This window comes from Cupressus sempervirens, chromosome 3 (genome assembly GCF_028749045.1).
Source record: "Cupressus sempervirens isolate cs-2001-9-10 chromosome 3, ASM2874904v1, whole genome shotgun sequence".
Lineage (NCBI taxonomy): Eukaryota > Viridiplantae > Streptophyta > Pinopsida > Cupressales > Cupressaceae > Cupressus > Cupressus sempervirens.
The window spans coordinates 811,366,240-811,383,107 of record NC_143120.1 but is presented as its reverse complement, the minus strand read 5'-3'; positions in this window follow the sequence as shown (position 1 = coordinate 811,383,107).

Here is a 16,868-nt window from a genome sequence, read left to right as displayed (position 1 = left end):
TTCAAGTTCAATGATGTAATCATCCTACCCCCTCGGGAGTGAAATCAAAAGATGACACACCAAAAATATGATGTAAGGAGTATGTTGAGAGATAAAGTAGAGAAGAGATTAGAATGATCAGAAGAAAATTCAGAGTCAATTCAACATGATTTCAAGGTTCAAAAGACCAAGTTTGACCAAAAGTTGACCAAAGTTGACTTTTTCCAAAATAATATTTGAAAACATGAAGAATTTTGAGTTGAAAAGATTCCTAGAATCACAAAGTATCAGAAAAATGTGGACTGCACAACCGTTCAATCATGTTGGTCCCAAAATTTTAAAACGTTTTTTTTTTTAGCCACTTAAGTGTGTCAAATTTTGAATTCAATCCTGAAAAAATGGGTTCAGAGCAGCCAAAGTAGCCAAGAGGGTGATTAATCAATCATTTGTGCAGTCATTGAAAACATGATGCTTTGAACAAGCCAGCAACCCCTCATTACAGAGGATGAAAGTAGATTTGCAATTGAATCATATGTCAAACCAAGTAATGCAATACTATGCGATATGCAACTCTAAACTAGATGCAAACCTAGGTCTGGTTACCAAGTCTCAACAATTATCATCACTAAGCATATAGCCAAAAACCATAGATGTCATACAATTCTCACTAACATTACAATCATGAGAATATGAATAGGAAATCTATTCTAGTTTTGTCAAAATTAAATGTAAGAATTCGAGACACAAGAAGCCAAAATGACCAGAACATTTATCCCTTTTGATGTAGCAAGTTAACATAAGCATCAGGGCATAAACACTAGGATGACTAGAATGTCACTTGCATGTAGACACACCAGGCACATGAGAGATCCTTCTTATGCTAAGTAATCAATAAGTTTTCTGTCTGCAACGACCCTTGCATTTGTAACCTGAGATAAAAGCATGCTAGATATACTCATAATGGCCCATACATTCACTTAGCAGGAAAAGTATCAATATTTACTATAGCATAAAGAGTTCAATCCAACAGACAAGGAGAAGAACCAACATTATTGATGTATTCATATAAAAGGATTCGAGGTAGACCCAACCATCCAATACAAGATGGAGGCTCTTATAGTGGACACCCCTCTTATAGGAATATGTCAACTAATTGGAACTAAACCATGGATAGAAAGAAAATAAAAGATCATGCCCCCAGTCATTACTTCTCTAGTCAAAAATGACATCATCGAGTTGCTTGAGGAGATATGATAAAGAAAAAACAAAGCAAACCAAGAAAATGCTTAGCATATCCAAATAAGTGTGTCATTTTGAGTTCAATGTTTGTCATGGGATTGATGTCAAGTGTCAATGTCCAAAATATGGATGAAATAAATCTCTTCAATAGGTTGACAATAGTAGGTAGATGCAGTCAGAATGACTAGTGACTAAGGTCAAAGAGGAATCTTCGAGGTGAAGAACCTAAAGAGGACTGAGTGATAGTAGATAGACACATCCAAAATGACTAGTGACTGACACAAGAGAGATCTTCCATCAAGGAATCTTGGAACATGAATTGAGCAACAGTAGGCAGACACAACTGAAAGAACTAGTGACTATTACAAAAGAGATTTTATGAGGAGAACCTTGAAAAGTAGTGACACTATTGACAGTAGGCAGACGTAGTGAGGACTACTAGTGATTGTCACAAAAGAGATTCTATGAGGAGAATCTTGACAAGAGTGACATTGGTGACAATAGGCAGACACAGCCAAGATGACTGGTGACTGTCACAAAAGAGATTCTATGACGAGAATCTTGACAAGAGTGACACTAGCGATAGTAGGCAGACCTAGCTAGGATGACTGGTGAATATCGCAAAAGAGATTCTATGAGGATAATCTAACAAGAAAAGTAAGAAACAATAAATATACACAGTTAGAACAACTTTTGATTGAAGCTTAAGAGATCTTCTGGAAGAGGAATGAAACTTTTTCCTATTTTTCAAATTTTTGTATTTTCATATTTTCCAATTTTTTGTATTATTACCAAGGCACCTATTGCTAGGTTTTCACCAAGATAATAGATATTTTTCAAGGCTTTTTGCAATTTTTATACATTTTCAGGATATTTTCAAATTTTAGAATTTTTTTAGAGATTACTAGCTCTCAAGAAGGATTACCTTTATTTTGTTCTAGTGTCTAGCAAGGTGTAGGACATGATGTAGTAGCAAGCTGGTGGATAGGTGGAGATGGATAGGCAAGGAGTATGAAGTAGTGGATGTTACCATCAAGGAAAGTTTTCACAAGATTACCCAAGCTAGGGAAAAGGATATAAAAATATAAGCTCATGGTGTAATGAAGGGTATCATGTAAGTAATCCAAGAAAAATGACCATGTCAAGAGATTGCTAAGAACTGCATTTTCTTCTTTCTTTTGTTGATCAAGACCAAAGGGTTAACTGAATAGGATAGAAAAGTTTGTTATGGAGGTTACGAGTGAATGAATTTGGGAATGAGGACATATGAAGGACAAGAAAGATCATGATAGGATGTCATGGATGGAAGAATTATGCATGATGCCTATTTACTAGGTTTTTATCATGGTACTTGTCCAAGGTGCCACAAGAAGTGGTTTTCACCATAAGACAAATTTATTTATCTTTACTTTTGCTACCAAGGTGCGTGTTTCCAAGTTTTCACCAAGGTACTCTCTCTCTCTCTCTCTCTTGGATTTTTAGATTTTTCAGATAAAATTCAAGCCTTTCTCAAGTTAGATAGCATTCCTATAACAAAGATAAGTTATGATAAGCCAATGCCATAGCAAGGTACACTCAAAGATGTTGATAAGGTAATGGAAGGGAGATTGTAGAAAAGACATATGGAGGATAAGGTTTTAGGATATGGATGAGATAAATGGGATGGAAGGACAAAAATTGGAGTGGATAGGGTATTGAAAGGGATGCACAAGGGGAGAAGACAAAGTGGGCAAGATCAACATTGACACACACCTTCAAGGGTAGTGGAATGATGGAGGAAATATGGATGAAATAGTATGAGGTGGTGGAATAATTTTGGAGGAAGGTGAAGTATAAGGTTTTGGAACCTTTTTAGTAAGATGTTGCGAAGAAGATAAAGTGGAAGCCTTTGGGAAGCTTACATGTCAACTTTGATTTGTTTTCAATATTTAAGTCCTTCAAAAGAGACTGGGGAATCCATATAGTTTTTGATTTTTCTTTAGATTATTTGGAACACATTTCTTCAATAATAGATTTAAGAACCCATACTTTCTTTTGTTGAGCTCTTTAAATAGTGGATATTTGCAGTCTCCTTTTTGTATTTTCCTTCTTGACATTCAAATGTCAATTAGGGGAGACATAGTGAACTTTTGAGAATGGATTCATGCACTTGTGTTTGAGTTGGTCATCCAAATTTCTTTTGAAGGACTTGGGACTTGTGGATGGATGAGGCCAATATGACTGGTTTAGATGGAAAGGTGAATGTGAAGAGTTTAAGTATGTGTATCCCAATATGGATGGAAGGTTTGAAGGTTTTAGCTTAGATGGATAGGGACCAAGGATAGATTTAGAAAATGTGAATGGACCATGAGTAGGGATATCATCACCTTTAGAGTGAGCAACATGACCAATGCCATCAATAGATTTATGAGTAACTATTATAGGAGGAATACCTTTGACAAGAGTATTTAAAGCTTGAGCATAGTTTGGAAGTGAATGTAGCGAGGTAGAACAAGAGGGTGAGAGAACACTTTTATCTTCAAAAGGAATTTTAGGTAGTATAGGAAAAGTATCCTTGTCTTGGTCTTTAATAGTCTCCTTAAGGGTGGTGGAAGGAATATCTTGATCTTTCTTAGTAGAGGTGCATGACATGGGAGATGGAGGACTATGTGGCTCTTGAGATGGAGGGATGAAATCTTGAGGGATATGAGAGGGTTCTTGATCTTGATCTTTAGATTTTTTTAAATCCTCTTGACATGGATCCACTTCTAAGGACAAGGTAGGATGTGGAGTTTGCATGGTAGGCTCTTGACAAGATAGTCAAGGGATAGTTGGAGTGGGTATAGTTGGCATAAAATTGCATGAAGGTTGAAGATATGTATTCTTAGTAATATGGAAGAGGTCTGCAGCCAAGTCAAGATTAGCTTGGGTTTCTTTTAGAGGTAGTCCTTGAGGGTACACACAGTCAATAGCAAAAGAATTAGGTGCTTTCTTTGGTGTAGGTATGTTGGAAAAAGTAGAAGTTGTGTTTGAACCATTACCAGACATGGTTTCATGATGTTGATCCTTCTTGAGAGTATAATCTATAGTAGATGAGAGCTTAGTTTTTTGAATTATGTCATTGTCAAAGAGATCTTGGATCTTGTTTTTTAGCTCCTTACAATGTGAACTTTTATGTAAATTATGTCTATGATAAGAACAATAGTTACTCATTAAGGAAACTCCCACCAAAGTGACCTTAGGTAACATAATGAGTTTCTTTTGAAGAATTTCTTCCAAAGTTGATTCATAAGATCTTCCCAAAGGGGTGAAATCACGCTTTGGTTTAGGATCCCAAGGTTTTTCTTCGAAGGTATTTCTAGATTTCTTGGGTGTTTGTGAAGTGTTCTCAGATATCTTGGATTCAAGATCACAAGAATTTGATTTTTGGTTGTTATAGGAGGAAGGGAAATTTTTCTCGAGGAGAATTTGTTTGATGATGTTTCATCTTCCTCCTTTAGTCTTTTAAGTTGAGTGCTCATTGATTGGATTTGTTGCTTCAGGTTTGCAATAAGTAGCTTTTCTTCCTCACTAGGAATATTGGATTTAGCACATTTGTTGTTAGCCATTTTGATGTACTATGTTTCAAGTAGTGACAACCAAGTTTTAGAACATAATTCAAGTTGCAACAGTCATAGACAATGATGAAAAGAAAAAGCTTAGACAAGGACCACACTAGAATGTAGCCTCAAAAAAGAAAGATAGGTGTGTTGTATACTAAGGCATGAATAGTTTGATTTGAAGGCTAGAACAACCAAAGATTATGACTGTCGTAACACAATGTATGACAAGCACTAAAGAATGATAACCAAGATAATTAAAAGATGAGATTAGTCAAAGTACAAGTCAAAAATCTTTAGCTAAGAAAAATGCCGCTATTTGGGACTAGTTTTTAGATAGAGAAGTAGTAAATTGATGCAAGAAATAGACTTGGTACAAAGCGCATATAGCTCTAATAGACTAACTTGATAGTTCATACTCAAGATCTCATGCGAAGATCCTCTCAGAGGTGTGTGAGAAAGTACATAAGGTTGTACGAAGACTCAGGATAGCATAAGAATTTTGCATGAGGATGTACTCTAGGCTGCATAAAGAAGTACAAAGTTGACAACACAATATGGACATTTGAGGCAAGATCTCACGTAGAGATGTGCAACTGTTCATGTGAGAACCTAGACAAAGCCATGCAAAGAAGTGACAAGACAAAATCTACTTGTGCAAAATTTTGAAAACTGTGTGCAAAAATGGAGACTATACTGATAGTAGACTTAGATTTCAAAGAGATTTTGATAGTTTTGAATAGTTTTAGACAGATTGGATAGACTAATTGGACTAATTTGTTGGACAAATAGAAAGGTTAACTCTAAATTTTTTTGAGTTTCAATCAAGGCAATTTTTTTTTGAACAAGACAGTGGGAAGCAAGCAATAGTCGAAAACAATCCTGCCGACGACAAAGCAACTCAAAAGGACAGGGGAGTCTTGAAATTTGTTTTTTGTAGATAGATTTGGACTTGTTTATGACTTGAGAACAAACATGCTTTATCTCTAGAAACAAAAAATGGTAGAGAATGAAAAACCTTTTCCCCACAACTTATGCGGATGCATGTACCTCACACAACCATGTCACCCCCTAGAGGGCGCCTATGTTTTTGGTATATTCAAAGGACTCAATAGTATATGTTGAATGAGCACCCTTGTGGCAAGCTACAAGCATTTATACCACCTTAAAATATCCAGTAGCATGCCTATAGTGAGTTCTACATGAGAGATTCTTCCCCCTCCTTGCACAAAGATTATGCTTCCTTTTGGAGGTGAATTGGGTAGCTTCTAACTAAGAGGTTTTTACTTGGCTTCCATTCAAATTAATCCTCGATGGCTCCACAAGCAGAGTTGAGATCCGTAACCCACACCAACATCTGAGAGTGCACGCACTTGCTTAGCAAACTAGTGCCGATGCCAACCCATGCAACAGGCAAAGCTTCCTCTTGATAAATGATCTCAAGAATCGAGGGAAAGAAATTAATCTAACTTTGGAGTCTTTCGCTCTACAAAGCATCTTGATTATAGTGAATTGGAATCTTTGACAAAAGGAGTGTGCTGACTTGGGTTGTTCTTGGAGGTTGGATCACTCCAATAGGCCCTCTAAAGGATTGACTCAGATTGGTGGTTTGAACTCAAGGGTCAATGTTTTTGAAATCCCTCAAGCAGAAACAACATACTCCTCTACCTTAGTTTCTCACCCAAACATGCAGAACACATTAATTACTGACTTAGCTTAATCAATCTAAACTCATCCTTCTTAAAGGTTTTGATCCCCTTGAAAGGAAACCATCATCTCATCATAGAAAAGAATTAGCACTAGAGGAACACTAAGCTACTTGCCTCCCTCAGAATACCATCTTTTAGAAGTGTCTAGGTTTTTGATTCACCCTTGGTCATGACCTTCAAGTGGTGAAGATCACAATCCCCTATTCTTCTATCTTGCACCCTAAGAAGTTTACAAGCCCTAATTAGACTATGTTTAGAAAGTAGGAAAGAAGACACATTGTTTTGTGGGTTTTAAGAGTAGTCTTCGACAATCATATCTTTGACAACGTCTTGCAAACACACAGCCAGTTCATGTTTGGAGAGTTTTTATAAAGGACTCTTCATCAAATGTCCTACAGACAACTGTTAGGCTATAGAAAATTAGAAAAACTAAAATAAAAATGCTTCAAAGAAAATGCATTAGTCAAACAGAAGCTTAACTATGGGAAAATAAAATTTAACTTTTTTGGTTCTTTTTTATACCCATAAAAAAGATAAGAAAACCTATGAAGACATCAAAATTCAAAATTTATTTTATACTCTTTTTTTTAAAAAAAATTATTTTGTTTGGAAAATTGAAAAAACTATCTTTTGTATTGTTGTTGCAAAATTCCATGCGAAATCATGCATAGACCCACGCAAAGAAATGATGTGCAATGCATGAAATCATGCACAAACTCATACAAAGAAATGGTGTGCACTGTGCAATATCATGCATAGACCCACACAAAGTCTTTCACTAACCCACGCGAGAAAATGAGGTGCCACATGAAGACTTGCACAATAGGGCACTTTTTCGCATGAGAAAGTGTAGAGATTCAAGCGAGACCCTCAAATCTTTGCGCAAAAATAAAATTTCTTGCACAAGGATTCAAGAAACTATAAAGAATAGTATGAATAGAATGATAAAAATGACAAAAAATCAAATAAATGAGGCTAGAAAACTATTTTTCTAAGCCCCATAGTGGACTCTAGAAATGTATATGTGGAATGTGGCCTCAAAGTTCACACACACACTTCAAAATAGTCCTTGTATGCAGATTCGTCTTGGAATAAACATGAGATTGTTCACCCAACAGGCGTCCTGCAAGCTGACCTATTGCCTTCTATCTAGAAGGATTTTGCCTGTTTATACTCTCATATTTGAGGTGCAGGCAACCAGACCATTCTAGAACGAAGGATTTAAATGCAATTAAGTCTATATGAGTGTGCAAGTAATCTAAAATGAAATATGCATTTAATCTAAGAACATATAACATAAGCTAGACTATATGTATGCATATTAAAGCTAAATGATGTTAAAGCTAAAACAATGAAAAAGCTATGACAAGATTGAGTCTGCAATTTGACAAAAAATCAATATCATCAAAATCCAACCTTTGTAATGAGGAATTAAGAGTCTCTTAAATAGAATTCAATTAATCCATCAACAATCGAGATCAATTTAGATCAATAGTTGAGATCAAGTGGAGATTCAGTTAGAATGGAAACTTCCTTAATAAAGGGGAGTTAACTGAGCTTTCCATGAGTGAAATAAGGAATTAATGGATTTCATTCCTTTTCTAATTTTTGTTAACTAAAGAGTATCCCTTTTCAAACTGAAGAGAAGATTTTGTAGATATTATTTAGTTTAATAAGTGAGACATGACCTTGTAACTGCCTTTTTCATTTAATTGAATATTCTAATTCAATTAATTAAAGTAGGCATAATTATTAAATTAAATATTTTAATTCCTTATTACATTAGCCTTAGGATATAATTTGATTTAATTAAAGTATAAATACTTCAAATTAAATTAAATCTTAATCAATAGGTTTAATCTGACTAATATGACTCAATACTTTAGGAATTCAATAAAGAGTATAATGAATGCAGATTTAGGGTTTTCTGCATTTGACAATTAAGTCAAGTAGTGAGTAGTAGAATAAGAATTTCCTAGTGACATAGGACTTAGGATTGATTGAAATAAACCAGAATTGGTGATCATGGCACTGAGCCAATTTTGGGGTATTACATACATAGAATCTATAGTATGCACAAACCTAACCTACTATCCATGAAAAAACAAAATACTTCTAACACAAATCTTCAAAAACTGTCTATGTACTAATAGTTCAATAAGATCACTAGAAAGTTACTTAATGATATATGAGTCCTTTCGCCAGTTATCGTGAATCAGATATGGACCCAACCAAATAGGATCAAAATTCTCATGTTTTACTTTTGTCTTCCAATCTTGCATTCAAAGAACAAATCATCTGGTTCAAATTTTGTGTGTGTGGACTTTCTATCATATAAGTGTTTCAATTGAAACTATAGCTTGGCATTTGGGTTGAGGCTTCTCTTCTAGTTTTATACAGTTCAATTATATCATTGATTCTATCCTACATATCATCACTGATGTCATCCTCATATTTCTAAATGAACTTGTACATCCCAATCAGATTATTCTATGGCAACCTTGCATGAATTTCATATAGTAGATTAAAAGGGGTGGAGCCTATTTCTTTCTTCAATGTTACTCAATTTTCCCATACTGTCAAAGGAAACTTAGAATCTCATGCTTTCTTGTTCTCATCTAAAATCCTTTTGATGATCTTTAAGATAATTTTATTTCTTGATTCTGCATGTCCATTCCCTTGGGGGTGATATGGAGAGGAGGTTGACTTGGTTATTCCATACCTATCACAAAACCAAATATATTCATCTAGTCTAAAACACATAGAATTATCAGTGACAATTTTCCAAGGTCATTCAAACCTAGTAATGATGTTTTTCAAAAGGAAATTATTTACCACTTTGCTAGTTGACCTTCTAGTAGGTATAACTTCCACCCACTTTGTACAATAATATGTATCCATTAAGATCCAATAATGTCCACCACTAGATTTTTTGGTTATCTCACCTATGAAGTCTATACCCCACTATTAAATTGGTACTTGTACTTCCACTAGCTTCAAAGGTAAGTTTCCGAAAAACTTCAATTTACTAGCAAATATTTGATAATAATCACACTTCTTTACCAACACATGAGCATCCCAAAATAAGGTAGGCCACCAAAAACCCACCCTTATCACCTTATGAGCTATGGTTTTTCCATGTAGTGACCTCCACACACACCACTATGCATCTTAATCAAAATTTTAACTGAATTCTCTTGATGTACACACTTCAGAAGAATAACTTATGCACTTCTCCACCATAGCCTACCATTAAAAATTATGTATTTGATGGCTTGAAGTTTTATTGCCTGTTTCTCATTGTCACTCATTGTAGGTGGAGCACATATATATTGTAGATAATGAATAAAATCTCTATACCATTCACAAGAATCCATGTTCATATATATATGGCTTGAGATCACTGTCAACTTGATTTATTTGATTTGCATCCAAATTGGATTTTGCCATAAACTTAGCCAATCCCTGGCCTCTAACAAGTTTGGTGATTTGAGTATCAATGTTAACCTCCTGAATTTGGTTAATCCACCTACACCTTTTTCCTAAAACCTTTTGTTGAGAGGAAATATCTTTAATAGTAGCACTGGGAACAAAAGATACAATTATTGCTGCTATAAAGTAACACCTAAAATCTTTCACTGCCTTTACTAGAACATATGCCTATTTCTCATTTATATCATATTTTAGCTCTACTATCTGAAGAGACTTACTAAAAAAGGTTGTAGGTTGTTCAAAACCTTCCTTATTTTTCTAAAGTAACATTGTTGCAACTATATGGAAAGTGGCAAAAGAGAATATGTACATAGGCTTATTGTAATCAATTGTCCTAAATATAGGTGCATTTTTAATTGCATCCTTAATATTTTGGAATGGAGTTGTTGGTTCCCTATCCCATTGGATTTATTATCCTATCTTGAGTATTTTGGATATTGGTCTCCTAATCTTTGCAAAGTTGGCTATAAATCATCTTAAAAGTTGACTTGTCCAAACAAATCTTGAATCCCCTTTACATTTTTTGGTTTAGAAATCTTATCTATAGCGGCAACCCTTTTAGGTTTTATCCTAACCCCTTCCTTGGATAGTATATGACCTAAGAGCTTACCCTCAATCACCCCAAACACACATTTACTTGGGTTAAAAGAGACACCATACCCCAAGGCACTCACAAAAATCTTCTTAAGATGTATACAATAGTCTTTTATTCTTTTATAGTACATAGTAGGGTCATCCTAGTACACCACCATTAATTTATCTATAAATCAGCAAAGGCTACATACATTGCCCTTTGAAAATTTTCTCCATCTTTGGTGATCCCAATAGAATTTTCACATACACATATGACACCCATTGTGTGGTGAAAGACATCTTGCACTACTCAAGTTCATCTACCAACACTTGGTTTTAACTAGAAAAACCATCCAACATGGACATTAATTCAGAACCTATCACTCTTTGTAGCATAGACTCCACATTTGGTAATCCATAATTATCCTTCAAAGAATAAATATTTAGGTTCCTGAAGTCAACACACAACATTATGTCTACATTTTTCTTTCTGATAGATAACAAGTTTGAGACACATGAAGAATGCCTAATTGGTTTTATGATCCCCCCATCCCTGAGTGTCATCAATTCCTCTTTCATCTTAGGGGCCAAGGTAGGATTTATTAGTCTCTGCTTTTTCCTAAATAGTTTAGCATTTTCTTTAAGAGAAATGACATGTTTAAATAGATCTCCCCTATAAGCCTTTTGAGTCATCATATGAACATGCAAAGACATGTTTATATTTCCTTAACAAGTCAACCAAATATTTCCTTACAACAGGAGACAATTTCTTTCTTATATATAAATTCTTTGGGGATTCAGTTGTACCCATATTTATTTATCCCAACTCCTCTGACTTCTTATCTTTAACCTCTTCTTGTAGCCTATCCTGGCTATCAAAAAGGATTTCCAAGACAACTAAGCCTTTAGGGACCTTGTTAGTCTTAAGTTTTATGGATCTCATTTCCAAAAGTAGTATCTTTCCCATCTATGGTCTCAACAAAGGTACTATAGTCCAAACTTTATCCATAATAATTAGATTCACAATTTAGGAAATTTAGAATATCTAAATCATCTTCAAATACCTACCAGCTTTCAATATTTTTAGGAATTGAAGGCTTAATTTGCACCTCAACTTTGGAAGGTAGGATTTATTAGTCTCTGCTTTTTCCTAAATAGTTTAGCATTTTCTTTAAGAGGAATGACATGTTTAAATAGATCTCCCCTATAAGCCTTCAAGTCATCATATGACCATGCAAAGACATGTTTGTATTTCATTACCAAGTCAATTGAAGATTCCTTACAATAGGAGATAATTTCTTTCCTATATATACTTTCTTTGGGGATTTAGCTATACCCATATTTATTTCTTCCAACTCTTCTAACTTCTTATCTTTAACCTCTACTTGTACCCTATCTTGGTTATCAAAAAGGATTTCCAGGAAAACTAAGCCTTTAGGGACCTTGCTAGTCTTAAGTTGGATGATCTCATTTCCAAAAGTAGTATCCTTCCCATCTATGGTCTCAACAAAGGTACTATAGTCCAACTTTTATCCATAATAATTATCTTCACAATTTAGGAAATTTAGAATATCTAAATCATCTTCAAATACGTACCAGCTTTCAATATTTTTAGGAATTGAAGGCCTACTTTACACCTCAACTTTGGATACTCTTGTAAAAGTGATGTCATCATACTTAATGGTTACATTCCAAGAAGATATGCCATCTTATTATTTGTTCTATCCATTGATGCAATCCCAAAGGAATCAAAGGATTCAATTTTATCCCATACATCATTCATATATTGCTTTAGCCTCTTATTTTTTTGATGCATATGATTGCCTAATCTATGATACTACAATCTTAGTATCACCAATCATATACAAGTATTTTATACCATGTTTAACAACTAATCTTAAACCTAGGAGTGCTTCATACTCTAAAATATTTCTTGTGCATGTAAAATCCCAAGTGGAAGAGTATCTAAATTTTTTCTTCTTTAGTGAAATAAATACCATTCTAGCACCAATCCCTCTTTTTTTAACTTGCACCATCAAAATGCATTGTCTATAGTTCTCCATTTTTAGAGGATTTTTTTACTTCTTGTGTAATTGGTGTAGGTACCTCTTCTTTCTCTAAGACAATTACTTCTACCCTAAAAGAATTTATATTTGTGTCCAAGAAACAAGTTGCATGATTATCCACATTTTCCTCAATCATATGAGTGAGCCTTGGTTCCCTATCTATTTTGATAGCTTTGTTATGAATATGAAATGTACCAAAATATAAATCACACTATAAACTACCACCCATGGAAATACTCCATATTCTAAATAACAACATACCATACTAAGGTGGAATATCTACTACCAACACACTTATAGTCATGTCTTTGTCTGGGTATGATACTAATTTGTAAGGGATTACACTAATGGTTCCTATGATTGGAACTTCTCTAGAATATAAAGCACAACACCTCCCTTGTTTAGTGTCTACCTTCAGGCCAAGAGACTCCATTATCTTAAATGACATAACTATATTTGAGGCACCATAGTCAATCATATAGTTCATTACCATTTTGTCATTTATAATCAAACTCAAGAAGAAAGGGTCAATGTTTTCAATATATGTTGTTGCATAATTATCAAGATACACTAGGGGAATTTGAGACACTACTCCTTCATCCTCCTTTGCTTTGGGTGGGTTTTTTATCTTTTCCCCTAAAGTCTTACTATTTTTAAATTGTACTACCCTTTCTAACACCCCCTAACCATGCTAGGGATTTAATCTTATGCTCATCTATTCTAAACATTTTAGATAAGGGAACTTTTACAATAATTTTTGACAACATGGATAACATATATACATGGGCATAAGGAGGAATCTCAATAAGCGTACCTTTATCATCCTATGGTTGAAAAATGGAATTCTTGACTTGTTTGCCAGTCTCTGTCTTAAGTACTCTGACTTCAACATATTATTTCTTCTTGTTAGTACTTTTAGTGTCTATGCCCTTCTTAGGTTCCCATGTTTTTGCCTTGACATCCTTTACCTTCACAACCTAAGGATATTTTATCTTACTTACATCAAAGATTTTATGAGAAACATCCTTGATGAAAATCCTAGATGGTTTACCAAGATTAGCATTGAGAGTTCTATTCCTTCGATGGTAAGTGCTCTATACTTGAGCAACCATATTTGCAGTTATTTGGTCAATCTCTTCCATTGATGATTTTATCAAGCTTATATGGATTGTATCTAATATCACATTACATGCTCTATTATCCAATGTCTTCATCACTATTAGGAAAAATCTATTGATGAAACCTCTAATTATCACTTCTTTAATTATTCAATTACAATTCTAATTCATCTTGCTCTAATTCATTATCATGTTCATAATAAGAACTCACTAAGTTTCAAGATAAATCATCATGGTTTTCTTCATCTGCATCTTCATTTGGTTTAGATTGTTGGGAGGCAATAATAGATTGGGAAAATGCACAATACTTTGAGGCATGAGGGGATTGACAAATTATGCACCAAGGAACTTCTTCTACAATATTTATAATGTTTCTCTACAAAGGATCTAGTACAGTCTTCTCATTAGTACCATTGGCTATATTATTGATGGGATTATTATTCATCTATTGAGTATTCTAATGAAAGTTTTTATAGCTTGTTCTACCTATTGAAGTTGTTTCTTTTAAACTGAGATTTCTCACTAGCAAATGCTTTATTTACATTTCTAGTTATAGGCTTCATGTTCTTCAACACATTTAACTTATGATCCATCTTGTCTTCCTTGGGCTTCTTGTTTCCCCTAGGCTTATCACCATCTCTCTTATTACCTTGGGGGTTAAACAACTTAGGATCATCTCTTCTCCCTAACTTACATGAGGCTCTCCTATTATTTTCAATGTTTATTGCAACTCTAAAGGAATCTGTTAACATCTTAGGATCTTTATCCCTTATTATATATGTCATCATGTAGTTTCATAACTTGGGGGATCTTGTACATTCCCTTCTAAAACCTAAAATTTAAGTCAAAGGTAGACTCATTCTAGTTTTTCTTAATATTTTTGAACTCATTTAACACAAAGCCAACATTAGTATAGTTTCAAGTCAATATAAAACATAGTAAGGGTGCCTTTGGATATAGAAACATGTTTATTGATTTGAGTACCTACAACCTTTTGTTCCCTTTATCTACAACTCTAGTTGCAAGCTTTGTTGTACTTGCTTGAAATCTAGTTTCCTCTACTAGCTTATACAGAAGGATCTATGTTATAACTATTCCCTCTCTCTCTTGTAAGGCATGCTCCTCATTTTGAATCATAGATCTCATAGTTCCTAGGTCACCAAACAAAAATGTTTGTAGAGATGCAGATTTCTCATTTAGCTTTTTGTTCTACTCATTCAACATGACCACCCTTCTAATAAATTTATATATCTCTATGAGAGAATTCATTCTTTTCTTTTCTTTTTTCTTTTCTAAACATGAGTTTTTGGAATCTTCCTCCACAAATTTCTTTTTGAGAGCTTCCACTTTAGCCAACACATTATCAAGATCAACAGTAGTAGCCTCTAATTCTGTAAGATTACTCAGATCAATAAGATTTCTCTTAGTAAAGGGGATATGCTCCAGATGAGATCTAATAGGTTGTGTACTCTAAGATCTCCCATGCTAATCTATTCCTTTAGAACCACTTTTTCTAAAAACAAAATATTTAGTGGATGAAATTACTTTGTTCTGGTAGGTTTCTTCATCTTGAAAAGGGGTTGTGAAAAGCTCACCCAAAAGCCTAGTATTCTTAGATTTAGAGATCAAAGATTAGAAACCTCTTTCTTCTATAGGTTGATACCGAGGGTTACTTTCAATATTATTCCTAGGTTTCTAGATGTGGCTAGACTCTCTATTTTTCCTAAGCCAATTCCTTCTACCAGCTTGTGGTAGCTCCATGTGCAGTATGACCTTAGGGTGTTCCTTTGTGTAAGCCCTTGAATTTTTCTTTTGTCATCCATTTTATTATAACATAAATCAAGCACTAGTTATGAAACCTTGATTGAGTCACCACTAACTAAGGAAAATATAACTTTTCTGATGACAAACCTTGAGAATATACAAAAGGCTAGACCAACCACTACAGGCATAAATATTGAGCCATGTTAAAAATGTAACTACCTTCACTATCCCACTTATGTAATAGTCATAGTCTTGTTTTCTCTTGATGTGATAGGATTATAATTACCTCTTTTGATGTAGAAAATACCTAGGAGTTAGCTTCAAACCATGATAGGTATCCCCAATCAAACCAATAGGACCAACTGATAAGATAGTATAGTCTTCTTCCCTTTGAATTCTATAGGATTCAGGCAAGTATACCTTGGGGTTAATCATCACTCAATTTGTAACAATATTAAATATTAATCCCAATTAAAATAGATAATAGCCTTAAATACTTCTAACTTAAAAAAAACAAAAGGACTGCAAGATAGCTAACCCTTCATATCACAAAGCTCTCTAAGTCAAGTGTAGGCAAATTCTTACATATCTACAATATAACATAAAATGTAAAAGATTTTGTTTAAAGTTTTTACTTTTAAGCAAACCTATATATATGTTGAGAATAACAAAATGATCAATTTTTTATCCATCTAGGATCTAATGTATAAATTCAACACTATAATTTATGATATATTTCCCTACTTTGTAAGGATAATCACTATACTATCAATATCCTATACTTATTATAATCTCTTTGTAAAACCCAATGATTCTTTCATACCATGACAAGCTTTTTACATAATCCATTAGATTACCAAAAAATCTTGAGATGAGATATTATTCAAAAGCAATTATGACTAGAATTCATATATACTTAACATTGAATTGATAAAATCAAAGAGCACAATAAAAAAGAGACAAGATCTAGATTGTATAACTCCACTAATTTCTCTAATTTTATTAATCTCACTTTAAAACTATACATCAATATTAGATCTATAACTCAAAAATCAAAAAAGACTTAGAATATTTGTATTTGTATTTTTTTCATTTATAAATAGGAGCATACTCAGATAACATAGAAAGATATGGACCAAGTCTAAATCAAAAGTATCTTTTCAAATTAAATTTTTGGACCCTTCTTCAAGTCTTGGGAACTCATTTATAGATGTGAGTTACAAAAATCTTTAGACTTTGAGGGAAGAGACCATGTCAACTCCTTATTCACCAAAATATTCCAATTACAATAGAACATGTGGCTCACTTAAGAAGAACACATGTAGTTAATCCTTCACCAGGTTGATGTGA